The following is a 6,316-nucleotide window of genomic DNA, read 5'->3' as shown; positions in this document are numbered from 1 at the left end:
CATCCAACCAACCATCAACCGTCCATCCGTCCATCAACCATCCATCCATCCATCCATCCATCCATCCATCCATCCATCCATCCATCCATCCATCCATCCATCCATCCATCCATCCAAACTTTTCTCATCTTTTTTCAGCTCCTCCAAACTAAAACCTGATCTGATTGTTATCCATTCATTAAAACTCTGGGTTTCATTTCAGTTTGTAGTGAAATTAAACTTCGGTGCTCCTGGTTTATTTCTGTTCTCCGGCTCTTTGGGTTCCAGCAGAACCTGACTTCTGAAGAACTGCAGTGAGTTTAATCGCTCAGCTTTGGTCACTCCAGCAGCACACCTGCCCTCCTCCCAGCTGCTCTCCCTCCAAACTCCATCCACAAATAACCGCTGTGGGTTTGGAGACGTGAAGGTCAGCCTCCTGCCCAACACGGCACAGCGAGTTTCACTCTCACACTCTATTTCTTCACCGTCTCCCTCTCCTTCCCTGTCTTACCACCTTCCTTAACTCCCATTATGGACTCCGTCTCTTTATTTTCGCTCACCGCCTCTCAATCTCCGCCTCTCCGTCTCTCTTTGCTAGCCCAGGCTTAACATGTCATTGGGAAACCTTGAGGATAAATGAGGTCTTCAGCGAGAGGCAACCATCGACTCGGCATTACAATAGAGTTAGAAACGTTATAACTCACTGAATCTGCTGCAGGATGACAGCGCTGTTTGCTTTGGAAAGCCCATAAAACCTGATGCAATAATCCTTGCAGGAGGAAAGGCAGAAGTTGTCATAAAATCAAACATATGCTCTGCAAGGGCGCTGAAATTGAATAATCTGTGACAGCGCTGTCCCAAAAAACAAATTTGAATCTCCTCTTTCTTGCTTCATAGGCTCCATTTAAATGCACTCAGTGGAAAGTAAGGAAAGAAAACAGCATTTAGGTTGGGGTGAAATATGCTCCTCGTTAGAGTTGTCAGTGGGGAAAGCAGAGACGTTGAAGCTTTAATCGCCTCCCTTTCATACTCGCAGTAATGGGACTTAAAACATCTGTGTCTCAGAGGGTAAGATGCAGGGAGGAAGGGAAGCGGACTGCGTCTTGTGGTCGAGTATCGCAGAGACCCTCTGGAAACGTTCAAGTCGCCACAAAGTGAAAAGTGGATTACTTTAATTCAAGTGGGTTTTAAGGGGGTTGAAGTGGGAGAGAGGAGGCTGCTCCCCCTCTGAAGGTTTAAAAATAAATGTCAGCCCTTCTCCCTCCACCCCTGGGTTTCATCTCTGGAGACCCCAAGCAGCCGCTTGCTTCTTCGTTTCTTTAAAGTTGTAGCTGCAGGTCTGTGGGCTTTTCCATCTTAAATTAGCCCCAATGATCCCAGAGAACCCAGACTAGTAACAATGGATATAATACATTTAGTTGCGTTTCCTTTAACCATAAAATTGTGCAAATTGAAATTATGAAAATAAATCTGCTTAATGGAAACAACTCACGTTTTTTGATAAAAAAAGAAAGTTTTAGAACTAGGATGAGAAGGTTTAAATTTTCACAAAACCATCTCATCAAAGGGTAATGTAATGCTTTCATTGCATGAGTCATGTGATGAACAGGATGTTACTACTGACAGAAACGACAAAGAAGATGACAGGAAGTGGTTCTGTATGTTTTCTAATGTCGTATATAGTGAACAAACTTCTTCATTTTAATTGCATTTCTTATTTTATGGAAACAGCAGTTGTGAATCTGTTTGTTTAGACATCTGCAGGATAAAAGCACACATTTGTAATGGTTTTATTTTTTGTAAAGCCGCAATGGTAACACTTTCATCGCATCACAAGTCATGTGACCAATGACAGGATGTTACTACTGATGGAAACGACAAAGAAGATGACAGGAAGTAGTTGGAGGATAATGGCACTGCATGTTTTTTTTATCATGAGCACAAAAAATTCATGTGATTTTTATGGCATTTCTCATTTAATGGAAACACCACAATTGTGAAATTGTGCTTTTTCAACATTAGCAGAATATCAACAAAGTTGATATTCTGCATACATTTATGTGAAACAATCTGCCAGTGTAATCAGTTATTTTTCATTAATATTAAGGATTTATTGAGCTAAAACAGGCTCTTCTATGTTGCTTAAAAGTTACTTGTAATACTAAAATATTTGCACTAGAATCTGCACAAAACAATAAGTAATATTTTCTGTTTTGAATCAGTTAAAATCCATGAATACCCAACACAACACAAACAGAAATGGCTGCTTTAGTCAGAACCTCAACAATAATCAAATATTTGTTTCCTTAAACCATCAGAGCTCTTCTTTTTTAAATTTCTGATTAAAATAAAGCCATTTTTGTATCTTTTTCCACCAGTATCCACTGACATACATGCATACGTCACTGATCCATCCAGAAACCTTCTCAGCTTGTTGTGCCGCAGGTTTGGCTGCAGATCTGCCTCTGCTGTGTGTTTTCATTCCCTGGACCAGCTCTGACTTGTGGCTGTTCACCTGAAACTGTAGCCATAGCACTGATGTAAAAAGAGAATATTTTGTGTTGCCGTGATTTCAAACCTCACCCATCATATTCTGAAACTCGAGTAAATAACTCACAGTTGTCAGTCAAAGTTTTTCATCTTTTTTGGGGGGGAGGTGAGGGAAGTTATCACCTAAGCGCTGCATTGATGTAGCTTCTTGAGAAGTCACAAGACTCCTTGGAAAAGCTGCAGGGCATGTTGGTAAGAGAAGCCTCCTTCATTGAAACTGTATTATCATTATCCCAAACATGACCAGAGGATGTGTTCGCAGAGACCTTGTGACAGGGAACTTTGAAGCTGCTTGAACTTGACAAATCATCGCGTAATCGCTTTGCAACATGAAAAATCAGGGATTTTACTTCCAGAATAAAAGTTCTAGGAAGAAAACTGGTCATAAGATGAATTTAATGGGAAAAATTAGGACATTCTACAACAGACCTTTGTTGTATGTTTAAAAAAATGTACAATATGTTACACAGAGTAACACATTCCAAGCTTTTATGTTTTTATTTATTTTAATGATTAAGGCTTACACACTGCAAAATGTTACCAAGTATTTTTGGTTTAGTTTCTAGAGCAAATATTTCTGTAAACCTGAATTAAGACAAAACTAAAAAGTAAGTTTTCAACAAGATATAGGAGCTTGTTCTAAGTAGATAATGTATTAATATTAATAAAATATAACACTTGCTCCACTGGCAGATTATTTCACTTATAAGAAGATATTTTCCATGTCATAAGTGAAATAATCTGGTACTTTTTTGTCAATATTAAGGAATTATTAACTTAAAACAAGCTCCTGGTTCTTGCTGAAAAGTTACTTATAAGTTAGTTTATTCTTTGTTCTTTTTACAGTTCAAACCAGACATTTATATATATTTTCCAAATAAAAAGACAATTCTTTCCTCTCTGTCTGAAGGTAAAACTTTTCTTGTTTTAGATCAGTTATAGTTACCAAAAGCATTTAAATTTGCTGAAGACCAGAAAACCTTTTTTAGTGAATATTTTGCAGCATATTTTTGAAAAATACATGCACATCTGGTTGAAAATATTATTTTAAGATGCCTGCCTATCCAGTTTGTTGATTTTAGATGTTTTTATTTATTTGTAGTTGTTTGGGTAAAATATGCCGGTTTTCCTCCAGATGAACGTAAACAGGAGAGAACGTTTGCTTTGTCAGATATTCCTGTCGGTTTTGGACGGTTTTGCAGTCAGAGGAACATCTTACTGCGGCGTTGGAAACCAGGAAACTGAAGAGCCTCTTAATGATGAAAGACTTGAGTGATTAAACAACTAATTCTCCATTTATATCAAAACAAACATTTGACCTCGGGGTCAAGAAGGAAGCCCTCTATCATCATTTCTAAACCTGTCCTAGTTTTACCGCCTCCAGTCACCTCACTGATTTCTACTTGGATCTAAAAGCAAAAAGATTCATTACGATTCAGAATATGTTTGGCTTTTTGGGATGAAATAAAAAGCACAATTATTGTGTCTTCAGTGATTTTAAATGAAATTCATCTAATCCGGAGCTCCATTAATGGAGGTCGCTGCTCGTCATATTAACGTTCCTCGATGTGTTTGGGATCCGAAGCCTCGTTTCTCGACCTCAGGGGGGAAAAAAAGACATTTACTGCCGTTTATTCTTCAGCAATGTGACAAACCAAGTTGGACAGATGAAGATAATCCATAACAGTGACTGAGAATCGCTAATTTGTTTGGAAGTTTTCTGTTTGATCATTATTTCATTGTGCCCCAGTTCAGTGTTTTGGTATAAGTTCCTTACATGCTCGCTGTCAATCACCTGATGCCCACTGGAAGAAAGCAGAGAGCCTGCTGGGAAATATCCACTCACATTTAAATTGATTTGCAAACTAAACCGTCACATTCTCAACAGCTTGGCCTCGTTTTCTGCTGCGCTGATTTAAGACACTTGGTAGAAGGAGTTCATTTTATAAAACGCATCTTGTATAATTATCCACAAACCAATAAAACTTTTTCTGTAATTATTTGTGTTGTAGGATATAATTGTACAGCATTACTGTTTTTGTGTAAAAACTAAATCTTACCGAGTTTTTTTTGTCTAATTTCTAGCGCAAATATTTTATTACACTTGAAATAAGACAAAAACTTACAAGTAACTTTTGATCAATATATAGAAACTCGTTTTCAATAAATAATTCCTTAACATTGATCAAAAAGTTCCAAGTTCCACCAGCAGATTATTTCACTGAAAACCTGGGAAAAATGTCCTTTTGTGAGTAAAACTTATAACGGGAGTCGCTCAGAGAAAGCAGAGCTCCGTGTTGTCTGTTGTCTGCAGATTTGTTGCTGCATGACTTGGTCTCGACCCGTACTGCCGCCACGTCTTCCACCGTTCCACTCCAGCTGCTTTTCAAGCCCTAATTATTTTATCTAATGAGCCGCTTACATTACACGGATCAAAAGACCTGGAAAGCTTATAGTACTTTATTGTTTGCTGCAGCATAAGAACAATTTCTGAATCGGACGTCGGTCGAGTCACAGGGTGATGTTTTAATAGAAGCTGAGTCATGATCAGACGCTGAAGTGAGATCAATAAAAGGCCCCTTTGATGCAGGGAAATCAAAGAAATTAGCATTTCACTCTGGGGCCTCAGAGATGTGTGCAACATGTTGATTTATGGATTCAAGCCTGGAAGAGAGGAGTGTTGAATTTGAACAACTGAAAAAACACACAAGGGAAATGTCTATCAAGTTTAAAACCAATATTACTTTAAAACGGGTCTAATTGCGGAATTTGACATTTTGAAAATAAATTTGCTGAATAGGCGCATTTAGAGAAAACTCACTTTTTCCAAAAGAATACGTTTTGGCGGTAGGATGAGGTGTTCTTTTTGCCCGTGTGAAATTGTTTGGTTTTTCTTTTAGCAAAACTGCAATGGATTAATTTTTTTTTTCACGTCACGAGTCATAATCAACCGCAGGATGTTACTACTGCCGGAAACCACAAAGAAGACAACAGGAAGACGATGGTGCTGCATGGTTTTTAACAATTTTTAATGCGTGAACAAACTTATTCAACGTAATTTTTAAATTACGTATTTTATTCATTGAAAACACAGCAATTGTAAATGTTTGTTTTTTCAACATTAGCGGAGTATCGACAAAGTTTAGCAGACATTTGTAACGGAAACAAAGCCAGTGGCTCCAAGTAATTTTTTTAATGTAGATGTAACAAGTGCAGGTTTGTGAATTTTTTCAGGTTTTTGATGGAATAATTGCAGTAAACCCTACCCTTCCACAATAGAAAGACTGTAAAACAATCAGTAATCTTTTTATTTTTTAATTTTAGACTTTTTTGTTTACTTACAAAAAGCTTTTTAGCAAGATGCTGAAGGAGTTTGTTTTAAGTCATTTTTTCTTTCTATTAATTAAAAATACTGCCAGATTATTTCACTTATTACCAGACATTTTTCCCCATTTCATAACAATAATAATCTGCCAGCTCTGTTTAAAATCAATATTAAGAACTTATTTACCTGAAAAAAGCTCCTATATTTTGCTGAAAAGTTACTTATGAGTTTGTTTTTTTCCTGTTAACTTTAGAAACTCAAATTCTTGGAAATATTTTGTGTTTTTGGACTGCAGTCTTTTTTCAAAAGACCTTGTAACATTTGTGGCTATAAACAAGTTTTATTTAGCTGGACTGAGGGCAAAATGGCTCTTTCATTTATAAAGGTTGCAGAAGATTGTAAGAAAGTCAACCTGGAAATAAATCTTTAGAAAAGTTTGTGCTGATTCTGAAGTTTGTCCAA

The sequence above is a fragment of the Poecilia reticulata genome, linkage group LG20, assembly GCF_000633615.1.
Source record: "Poecilia reticulata strain Guanapo linkage group LG20, Guppy_female_1.0+MT, whole genome shotgun sequence".
NCBI classification, from domain to species: Eukaryota; Metazoa; Chordata; class Actinopteri; order Cyprinodontiformes; family Poeciliidae; genus Poecilia; species Poecilia reticulata.
Note: the sequence above shows the minus strand (reverse complement) of the source record.